This window comes from Mustela erminea, chromosome 6, assembly GCF_009829155.1.
Source record: "Mustela erminea isolate mMusErm1 chromosome 6, mMusErm1.Pri, whole genome shotgun sequence".
Lineage (NCBI taxonomy): Eukaryota > Metazoa > Chordata > Mammalia > Carnivora > Mustelidae > Mustela > Mustela erminea.
This window is the reverse complement of record NC_045619.1, coordinates 79,300,269-79,312,463: the sequence shown is the minus strand read 5'-3', so window position 1 is coordinate 79,312,463 and position 12,195 is coordinate 79,300,269. Positions and strand designations below refer to the sequence as shown.

Genomic DNA, 12,195 nt, shown 5'->3' with positions numbered 1-12,195 from the left:
CATTTCTTTTAAGGCTTTGGTTTAAATGGCACTTCCTCAAACAGCACTGAAGACTCCAGGCTGGTTGGTGTCCTATGTGGCCCTTTTTCCATATTTCTGTACATTTTGTTGTGATTATTTTCTTAGATCTTCTCCACTTCAGTCCTGAATTCCTCAAAATATTTCCTCAAAATATAGGCATCCTTCACAAAAAGAAAGCACTATGTACTTGTTGTTGAATTAATTACTAAACCATAGCAATTGATTAGTTTTTAACTACATGCTAACCAAATATCAATAGATCATAATGTTATTTTGCCTCACAATAACCTTACAAACTAAATACTACAAATAGTATTTTATAGATGAGAAAGATTGAGTCTGAGATAAGTGAGTATATTGTTGAAGATCACACACCAAGTGCATATCAAAGTCAGACACTGAATTCAGACATGTCATATTCAAATTATGTAATCTAAACTCCATGCTATATTAAATACAGACCCTATAATCAGTTATCTAAAATCATCTTGTCTAATTTTCTTTTTGCCACATAATATAGTTTCCATTTATCCCTGGAGTTCTCCTTTAATTGTATAGATACTGCTTTTAGGGAACGCATATAAACTAATGAAGTAAAATGGTTAATCCAATATCATCCTCAATATTTACATTAAAAATGTTGTTTAAAATATAATTATTTGAAAGTTGTACTCTTTTATAAAACATAAAATGTCATTCTTTAAAATTCTACCTCCTAAAAATATATTTGTTTAAAAAAAATATATATATATATACCAATCACTTCATGTTAATCTTTACTTGTTATATTCTTCTGCATTTTTCTTAGAAAGTTGAAGATCCTAGTCAATAAATCATTCTCACATTTATTTGCCTAACTGCTATATATAAAAGAGTTTCTAGATGGTTCTATGAAAAGTTAAGGCCTTAGAGGTGATTTAACATCATACGACATCAAAGTTCATTGTTGACATTAATGCAATGAAATAAAAAGCTGTAATGCTTAAACTGTTCACAGTGTGCTATTTGTGAAATGTAAAATACTCATTAAATGAAACCTAGAGTTTATAAATTGATTTATGTCAACACATGAACCAAACACTACCATTTACTGTTACATGCTTTTTATTAAACACATCATGAGATCAAAATGGCAGTTAGAACAGTTAATTCTTTCATATTAAGCGGAGATATGAAGCTGTTGCCTGTATTTAAGAAGGTAATAACAGTCATTTTGCATTTCTTTTCTAAGCACAATACATCAGCTAAAGCTCAGCTAGTATTTCCTACTAAAAAAAAAAAAAAGACCTCAATACGAAAAGGGAAGAAGCAAGGAAGAAGAAATAATTCTTCTCTCTGACAGTAAATTACATTTCTTGGGCTTCCTTGTCTCAAGTAAGATGAGAATCATGTAGATTTTATACTTTTCTCCTTAAATCTTGAAATATCTAAAGTACAATTTAACTCTTCTCGTTAGTTACTTTTTTGGCATAGACAATTTATAAATTTTTTCATTTATGTATTTTTTAAACATCTGGTAAAGGTTATAAAGAGAGTTTATATAATCCTCAAAGGAAAATAGACTGAATAAATCAGGACTGTATTTATCAGCCAAAGATGTGAATACCAGAAAAAGGTAGGTTGGTGATATTTCCCAACCCCCCCCTTTTTTTTCTATCCTTCAATTTTTCTTCATGATTAAAACCAAAGTCAAAGACAAAGTATCTGCATATGGGCAATACATAACATTGGGCACATAATTATACGCTGTCAAAGACTGATGAGATGTTGTTTGGTTTTGTCGAATATGACCCTTAAGTAAACTACCATGATAATGATCGTGCCACTCTGCCCTATGTTCATGTTTTAGCATTTTCATTGTAGGGACCCATGAAAATGTAAAATGGAGACTGCAGGGATGCAAGGAAGGGGGTGTAAGAAAACTTCCGAGTCAGAGATTCCACTGGGAACATGTTAATCCAGACATCAGTATTTTGCTTGATCCAAATAAGTGCTTTGTGATTTTAAAAACAGAAGAATTTCACGTCCCTAATTTCACTGAATCTAAGATGTCAATCAATTATGAGACACATCCTGATTTCAGAGTTGTTAAAGTGTGAAAAAAACATATTTTAGAAACAATGAAATATGGTAAATATCTGGACTTCTGGCTTCTTTCAGCAAATTAAAATATTTGATCACACTAGTGCTGTGAACCCATATGGTAACAATAGCTTCTGTCAAGTAGTGGCTGCTCCATTTGGGTTTCCTTTCCCTCCCTCCCTCCTTCCTTGTCCTGTCATTAATTCCACACATGCCCACATAGTATCTGCTAACAGCAAAGACACTAAGCTAGGCTTCGGGGAGATGTTGGTTAATGAAACAGGTAAAATCTTGCCTTTGAAGAGCTTACCTTTCAGGTAGGAAAGACAGGCTTTATTATTTCTTTTTTAGTTACTTTATTTTGTTATTAACATAAAATGTATTATTTGTTTCAGGGGTACAGGTCTGTGATTCATCAGCCTTACACAATTCACAGCATTTACCATAGCACATACCCTCCCCAATTTCCATCACTTGCCACCCCATCCCCCTGACCCCCTTCTACTCCAGCAACCCTCAGTTTGTTTCCTGAGATTACAAGTCTCTTATGGTTTGTCTCTGGTTTTCATCTTGTTTCATTTTTTCCCCTCCCTTCCCCTATGTTCCTCTTCTCAAATTCCTCATATCAGTGAGATCATATGATAATTGTCTTTCTCTGATTGACTTAGTTCGCTTAGCATATACCATCTAGTTCTATCCATGTTGTTGCAAATGGCAAGATCTCTGGTTTTTGATGGCCGCATAATATTCCAATTGTATATATATACACCACATCTTCTTTATCCATTTGACTGTTGATGGACATCTAGGCTCCTTCCATACTTTGGCTATTGTGGGCATTGGTGCTAGAAACATTTGGGTACACATGCCCGTTTGGATCACTACATTTTTAGCTTTAGGATAAATACCCAATAGTGCAATTGCTAGGTCATAGGGTAGCTCTATTTTCAACTTTTTGAGGTAACTCCATGCTGTTTTCCAGAGTGACTACACCAGCTTGCATTCCCACCAACAGTATAGGAGGGATCCCCTTTCTCCACATCCTTGCCAACACCTGTTCTTTCCTGATTTGTTAATTTTAGCCATTCTGACTGGTGTGAGGTGGTAATACACTGTGGTTTTGATTTGTATTTCCCTGGTCCTGAGTCATGTTGAGTATTTTTTCATGTGTCTGTTGGCCATATGGAGGTCTTCTTTGCATAAATGTCTGTTCATGTCTTCTGCCCATTTCTTGTTTGGATTGTTTGTTCTTTGGGTGTTGAGTTTGCTAAGTTCTTTATAGATTTTGGACACTAGCCCTTTATCTGATATGTCATTTGCAAATATCATCTCCCATTTTGTCAGTTGTCTTTTGGTTTTGTTGACTGTTTCCCTTGCTGTGCAAAAGCTTTTGATCTTGATGAAGTTCCAATAGTTCATTGTTGCCCTTGTTTCCCTTGCCTTTGGCAATGTTCCTAGGAAGAATTTTCTGTGGCTGAGGTTGAAGAGGTTGCTGCCTGTGTTCTCCTCAAGGGATATTGGTCGATTCCTGTCTCACATTGAGGTCTTTCATCCATTTGGAGTCTACTTTTGTGTGTGGTCTAAGGAAATGGTTCAGTTTCATTCTTCTGCATGTGGCTGTCCGATCTTCCCAACACCACTTGTTGACGAGACTGTATTTTTTCCACTGGATATTCTTTCCTGCTTTGTTGAAGATTAATTGACCGTAGAGCTGAAGATACATTTTTGGGCTCTCTATTCTGTCCCATTGATCTATGTGTCTGTTTTTTGTGCCAATATCATACTGTCCTGATGATTACAACTTTGTAATAGAGCTTGAAGTCTAGAATTATGATGCCACCAACTTTGGCTTTCTTTTTCAACATTACTCTAGTTATTTGGAGTCGTTTCTGGTTCCATATAAATTTTAGGATTCTTTGTTACATTTCTGTGAAAAGAAGTTTATGGTCTTTTTGATAGGGATTGCATTAAATGTGTAGATTTCTCTAGGTAGCATTGACATTTTCATGATATTTGTTCTAATTCATGAGCATGGAACATTTTTCCATTTCTTTATGTCTTCCTCAATTTCTTTCATGAGTATTCTATAGTTTTCTGAGTACAGATTCTTTGCCTCTTTGGTTAGATTTATTCCTAGGTATCTTATGGTTTTGGGTGCAATTGTAAATAGGATTGACTCCTTAATTTCTCTTCCTTCTGTCTTGGTGGTGGTATAAAGAAATGCAACTGATTTCTGGGCGTTGATTTTATATCCTGACACTTTACTGAATTCCTGAATAAGTTCTAGTAGTTTTGGAGTAGAGTCTTTCGGGTTTTCCATGTAAAGAATCATACCATCTGCAAAGACTAAGAGTTTGACTTCTTTGCTGATTCAGATGCCTTTTATTTGAGAGACAAGCTTTGAAAGAGTAAATCAATACTGTGATCATTTTAAACATGGAAAGTGCTATAAAGAAAATGAATTCAGGACATGAAATAGAGTGATTTGGAGGTGTGTATATTATTTTTGATGCTGTGATAAGATCTCCTTGGGAAGGGGAACTTTGTCATAGCCCTTAGTGATGAAAAGGAGCCAGTCCTATTGCAAAGTCCTTCTCCTACTTTTCTCATCCATTATTTTTGTGCTTTTTTGTTTGTTTTGTTTCCTTGGATGACCTTTCTTTGCATGTGCTTATTAACCTTGATTCTTTTTTCATTTCAGTCTTTTTTTAATGATTTTATCCAAGAGTTATTAACTATGACTTAACCTTTTCAAGATTCTGGTATTTTTTTAAAGATTTTATTTATTTATCTGACAGACAGAGATCACAAGTAGGCAGAGAGGCAGGCAGAGAGAGAGAGGAAGAAGCAGGCTCTCCACAGAGCAGAGAGCCAGATGCGGGGCTTGATCCCAGGACCCCGGGATCATGGCTGAGCTGAAGGCAGAGGCTTTAACCCATTGAGCCACCCAGGTGCCCCAGGATTCTGGTATTTTTATCTTAATCCAATATCCCTGGCTCTAGGACTGTTTTTCTAATGGCCTAGAAACAACTATCTCCACCTGGAAAGTTCACAAGCCACCACACACTCCAAGAAGACACAAAGTGAATTACTTATTTCACCCTTATACTGCATGCACTATTTTATTTTAACAAACACTTTTATTGTTTTTATTATCTGCCTGAAACTATTCCAAACACTTTGCAAATATTGTATGAGACTGTATATTCATTGAAAGAAGGAACTATGTGTTTTCATTTCTTTATCACCTGCTCTTTGCATATAAATGACATTCAATATCACTTGGTGAAAAGAAAAAAAAAAAGAAAGAATCAGTAAGTGAATACAGTAAATGGAATGTGTTATTGAGAAGAGTGAGAACAGTTGCTGACCAGACACAAATTACATGATTTCCGGGCAGCAATGAGAGTTCAGTCATGTTAGTACACTGAATTTTTAGAAGTTCCAATTTGCATAGTTATATTCTGTTCTTTAACTATATCTATGTGTAAGAAAAAGTAATAAGGATTTAGCATTGATTTAAAGTTAGATTTTGTAGAACGCATGTGGTAGAAAGATAATAACAGGGGAATAAAGGGAGCTAGAGAAACTGGAGGGAAGATCATCATTCTTGGGTTCCCCAGTACGAAGAAACATCAAAATGACTGAAAAAAGGGAAATACGGAAATAAAGAATTAAGATAAATAAAGGAACTAAGACTATGAGATCAGAATAGGATTAGGAGAATAAAAGAAATGTGAAATGTGTGTAAACACATGCACACACACACTCTTTATTATATAGTTCTTTTTTTTAAATTATAAAGTTGTTCTTGACCAAAACTTGGATTATTAAAGTTTAAGCTTTCTCTAGAGAAATGATTACCCTAAACTGCATGGCAAGATCCAGAAGATGGTTTGGAGAGAAGAATGGAGGTGAAACTCTCTAGAATAGCACCATCCATAAGAAATATAATAATATGAGTCACATATTTAATTTTAAATTTTTTACTACCACATTTTAGAAAGTAATAAACATGAAATTTGATATTTTATTTAACCCAATATATCAAAAATATTTTTTATATATAATGAATGTATAACAAAATATACCATATCTAATCATAATGAGGTATTTTATCTTACTTTGCAATCAGGGATGTATTTTACACTTAGCACATCTCAGTTTGAGCCAGCTATGTTTCTAATGCTCAATGGCCATATGTGGATGGTAGCTAGCACACTGGAGAGAGAAGATCTAGCTAGAACTAAGGATGTCAGGGAATGGTGAATTCTGAGTATGAGATGTGTTCACCACATGGTAGTTAAAATATTTCTGAATTTTAATGAAATTTAAGTATCATACATGAAAATTGAATCAGATACCAATGATTTCGATGATCTGAAGTAAAGGGGAAGATTAGAACAATTAGGTATGCCTCCTGGTCATTTAGAGGATTGTTGAGAAAGGACATTGTTTCTACCTGTATCATCTATCTTCAGGACCTTTATATTCATAAAGGAGTATGAGAACATATAGGGAATCTTCTACAGGTTTCTTTCAAGGTGTTCTTTTGGGAACTAAAGAGGACAACTGCCATTTCACTTAGCTCTAACCACTTCAAAGTTATAAATTTACCTTTTGTTGTAAGGAAAACGTTATAGAGAAACTTCAACTTTAATTTTTAAGAATAGTTTCTAAGCATTTCCACCTATCTGAAGGGCTGTGCCACTGCTGTCAACTCAAAAGCCTCCTGGAAGGGTAGGATTTTGAAACACAAATACTGAGTAAGACACTCAGACAGCTTCATCTTCCATAGGTGTCAAACGTCAATCGATGCATTGCCATTTGGGGGCAAGAAAAATGTCAGGTGTATTTCAAACTGGTTTTTAGTGTATGATTCATCTACTCATTATCTTACATTAAAGAAAAAGCAATAGACCAAGTTCTTTCAGTACAGAATTTCAATTGACTGTAGAAAATGAAAAATTTCTGCTTCCTCAAAATTACAATTATGCCATATTGTTAAAATGTCTTGATCTTCATAATACTATCAACTGAGAGTCACCTTTAAAAAAGACTAGGGATACAAGCATCAGACTCTTGATTTTGGCTCAGGTTATGATATCAGGGCCATAAGATTAAGGTCCACATCAGGCCCAGCCCTGGGTGTAGAGCCTGCCTGGGATTCCCTCTCTCCTCTCCCTCGCCCCTCCCTCTGGCCCCCCTCTCCCTTCTGGCATGTGTCTCTTTCTCTCTCTCTCTCTCTCTCTCTCTCTCTCCCCCCCCCCCCCCCCCCCCCCCGTCTCTCTCTCTTGCTCTCTTTCTTTAAAAAAAAAAAAAAAGCCTTTAGGCTATTTGACTGGATGCCACATAGGAGAGTTTTCATGACCATGTTGTTCATCATTCTATCTCCGATGCCAATAACCAATGCTTAGCTATGCGATCAAAAAGGGAGCTGAAAGTTTCCAAAAGCATGTTTTAGACACATGCATTTGTACATTAACCCAATTCAAGAAACTGTGCTAATTATAAAAACAAAGATGGGCCCGTTAAAATTCCGTGTTTTTCTTCTCAAAATCTATTCATTGCTGAACCACTTCATTGCCTACTGACACCAAAAAGAAGACAAAGCAAAAGCAAAACAAAAACAATAAACATTAAGACAGATTTTTGGGAACATTAAGCAGTTACTGGCTTCTGGTTTTGTGCTAGTACATTATGATAAATATAAACTATTATTTCTCACTGCTGGTATTTCACCTTATGGTGTTGCATCTGTGTTTAGCCAAAAAATGCCAGATGGCATTGAGAAACCAATTGCTCACTATGCAAGAACAATGACATATACATTACACATGAACTGACGAAGTTCCAACAGTTATCAAGGAAGCCAAAAATCCCTCTAACCATTTTTGTCAGGTTTTTACAATTAATGGAATACAGACTCCTTGGAATATTCTTTGAAGATTCCTCTTTAAGGATAATCATACACTCTTAATTATGTAACCATGGATGCAGCTTTGAACTTTTCTGCCACCGACATCCAAGCTTAGAAGACTATAATTTCAAAAACTGTATTAGGTCATCAGCTATGGGCTTCTGATTATGTTGTCCTCCCATCATTTGCTAGAAGGTAATCTTTTCACACCACTTCATGATGATGAAATGACCAGTAGAACAAATACTCAAAAAACCCAGATGCTATTAATTTTCAATCTGATTTTTCTACTCATAATTGACTCTGCTTCTTGGGAAGCCTTCTTTCTGTTATATGAAATTATTTTTATGTTAGGTTGGATATACTCAAACAATGTATTTAGAAGCTCTTTACATTAAAGCATTAAGAATTACGTCTGGGGGCACAGAATAGGTGATAATATTAAGTGATATAAAGTGATATAATATTAAGTGATATAAATATAAAGTGATATAATATTAAGTGATATAAATATTAAGTGATATAATATTAAGTGATAATATTAAGTGATATAAAATATTAAGTGATATAATATTAAGTGATATAAGTTTATAATATATGCCTCATGAAGACCCTGAATAAAGGAATTTTCAACATCTTGGACTTTTCCTAGATTCTCTTAGAGGACAAACTATTATTATCATGGATACTTTCTATGATGTGTTGTAAACCTGACAGTAACAACAGGTGTATACTAATTACATAGAGCATATGGATCATCAAACAATCTTATTTGGGACAGTAGCCTTGCATTTACTTAAACCAAATTTAAAGAATTTTTAAACAATTTCTGGTCATGGTATTGCTCTCCATCCTCAAACATACGGTGATGATAAATATTAGAACCCAAACAAAAAGATGTATCTGTATTTTAGGCTAAAGTCTTTGTGAGCCAGAAAAAGAGCAGTAACAAGCTGCATGGAAGATAAAGCCATAGGCCTGCTGGACCTTAGGTCTAAAAGACCCCCGGGATTAGATATCTCCAGAGTAACAAGGGCAAAAAGCATCACACACAGTTTGGGGAACTGGATCCAATTTCTAGGCTAAAGTCTTTGTGAGCCAGAAAAAGAGCAGTAACAAGCTGCATGGAAGATAAAGCCATAGGCCTGCTGGACCTTAGGTCTAAAAGACCCCCGGGATTAGATATCTCCAGAGTAACAAGGGCAAAAAGCATCACACACAGTTTGGGGAACTGGATCCAATTTCTTGAAAGAAAACCTGGGGCTAGGATAGGACTTTTCTACCCTTAAAGAGATGGAAGAAGGCTATGACTGCTGCCTGGGGCTGTGGCTTTTGAAAGTGGCCGAAATGAGCTCAAGTGGCTGAACCAACAGCACCTGGGCCAAACCACCTGCTGATCCAGTGACTGAATTTGTAAATTCCCCAGCATCACCATTGGATAAAAATCCACCTGTGGACACAGAGAGGGCATGTAGAGAAAGGGAACAGTAAGTAATTTCTACTTTTATAGCCTCAACATGAATCTTCCAATCACATATACAAAATGTATCATTAAGAAAGAGAAACAACAAAATTAGCAAAAAGGTCGTCTACTACTGGTAAAATGCAAATAATATGGAATCTTAAAATGACTTAAATGTATGTTAACAATCCTCAAACAGGTAAAGATAGGAAAATCACCATAAAAATAAGTTATAAAATGCAAATAGCTATAAATTAAGGTCAAATCAATATGAAAAATAACCTGCTAGCAATCCTTGAAATGAAAAATATAACCACTGGGTTGAAGAATTCAATAGATAGGAATTCTAGACTGGATCTAATAACAGAAACAATGTGATAGTACCTAAAATTTGGCCAAAATGAAGTACAGAGAGATAAGTAAAACAAGAAAATTGGAAAAAAAAGATGGTTAGATGGAAGAGTTCTAATGTACTTCTAATAAAAATTCAAGTAGAGAAAATGGTAAATTGCACAAATAAGGTCAAAGGGTTAATGGGTGAAAATTTCCAGAACTAGAAGAAAAAAAACCTCTAACTTCTTAGGCTGAAATAGTACATAAAGAGTAGGGCAGAATGAATCAAAACCACATCCACATATATCATAATGAAACTGCAGAATATTAAGCATAAAGAGAAAATCTTGAAAGTTACCAGAGAGAAAAGACAGCCTGTAAAGGGCCAATAGCTACACTGACAGCAGATTTCTCATCAGCCAAAATATATTTCAAAAGTAGTGTGAAGTCAAGATTTTAGTTTTTGTTTGTTTGTTGTTTTGTGTGTGTGTGTGTGTGTGTGACTTAATTTTTTTAAAATTTTTCATTTTTTATAAACATATATTTTTATCCCCAGGGGTACAGGTCTGTGAATCGCCAGGTTTACACACTTCACAGCACTCACCAAAGCACATACCCTCCCCAATGTCCATAACCCCACCCCCCTTCTCCCAACCCCCTCCCCCCAGCAACCTTCAGTGACTTAATTTTTAAAGAACAGTTTAAGTTAACAACAAAAAAGGAGAGATTTTCCACTTACCCTTTGCCCCCATGCATGTATAGCTTCCAACATTATCAACATCATTCAGCAGAATGGTACATTTTTCTACCAAGGATGAGCCTACAATGACACATCATAATCATCCAATACCCGTTTTTTACTTTAGGGTTCCTGCCCAGTGGCTTCTTTTACTTAGGTTCTATTTAAGTTTCTCCATGTCTTTTCATGGCTTCATAGTTCATTTCTTTTTAGCAGTAGATAATATTCCATCACCTGGATGTACCAGTTTGTTTATCCATTCACATGCTGAAAGACAACTTGGTTGTTTCCAAGTTCTGGTAATTATGAATGTAGCCTCTATAAACATATCAGTGTGCAGGTCTTTGTGTGGACATACGTTTTCAGTTCCTTTGGGCAAATATCAAGGAATGTAATGGTGACATCATGGAGTAAGAGTATGCTAAGTTTTAATTTAATTTTCCCCCCCAGTGGTCCAAGATTCATTGTTCATGCACCACACCCTGTGCTCCATGCAATATGTGCCCTCCTTAATACCCACCATCAGGCTCACCCAGCCCCGACCTATCTCCCCTCCAAAACCCACAGTTTGTTTCTCAGAGACCATAGTCTCTCATGGTTTGTCTCCCTCTCTAAGTGATCCCCCAAATCACTTCTCCTCTCCATCTCCCAATATCCTCCGTGTTATTCCTTATGCTCCACAAGTAAGTGAAACCATACGATAATTGACTTTCGCTGCTTGACTTATTTCACTCAGCATAATCTCTTCCAGTCCTGTCCATGTTGATACAGAAGTTGGGTATTCATTCTTTCTGATGGAGGCATAATATTCCATTGTATATATGGACCATACCTTCCTTATCCATTTATCTTTTGATAAATGTTACATGATGTTATGTTAATGATAAATGTTGATAAATGTTAAATGATGATAAATGTTAAATTGATAAATGATAAATCTGTTGAAGGGCATCTTGGCTCTTTCCACAGTTTGGCGACTGTGGCCATTGCTGCTATGAACACTGGGGTACAGATGGCCCTTGTTTTCACTGCATCTGTATCTTTGGGGTAAATACCCAGGAGTGCAATTGCAGGGTCATAGGGAAGTTCTATTTTTAATTTCTTGAGGAATCTCCACACTGTTCTCCAAAAAGGCTGCACCAACTTGCATTCCCACCAAGAGTGTAAGAGGGTTCCCCTTACTCCACATCCTCTCCAACACTGTTGTTTACTGTCTTGTTAATTTTGGCCATTCTAACTAGTGTGAGGTGGTATCTCAATGTGTTTTTGATTTGAATCTCCCTGATGGCTAGTGATGATGAACATTTTTTCATGAGTCTATTAGCCATTTGTATGTCTTCTTTGCAGAAGTGTCTGTCATGTCTTCTGCCCGTTTTTTGATGTGATTATCTGTTCTATGTGTGTTGAGTTTGAGGAGTTCTGTATAGATCTTGGATACCAGCCCTTTGTGGTGACATTTGTGAATATCTTCTCCCATTCTGTGGGTTGCCTCTTTGTTTTGTTGACTGCTTCCTTTGCTGTATAGAAGTTTTTGATCTTGATGAAGTCCCAAAAGTTCATTTTCGCTTTTGTTTCCTTTGCCTTTGGAAACATGTCTTGAAAGAAGTTGCTGTGGCCAATGTCAAAGAGGTTACTGCC

General features: G+C 35.8%; 1 long non-coding RNA gene across 1 annotated transcript in view; it reads left to right on the top strand.

The window, feature by feature from the left end:
- Nucleotides 1-1,164: 1,164 nt before the first annotated feature.
- The window catches only part of LOC116592400, an 82,302-nt gene continuing 71,271 nt past the window's right edge, over nucleotides 1,165-12,195 (top strand). Inside the window, exon 1 of the long non-coding RNA XR_004286480.1 lies at nucleotides 1,165-1,219. This is a non-coding gene — a long non-coding RNA (uncharacterized LOC116592400). The remainder of the gene's footprint in view (nucleotides 1,220-12,195) is intronic.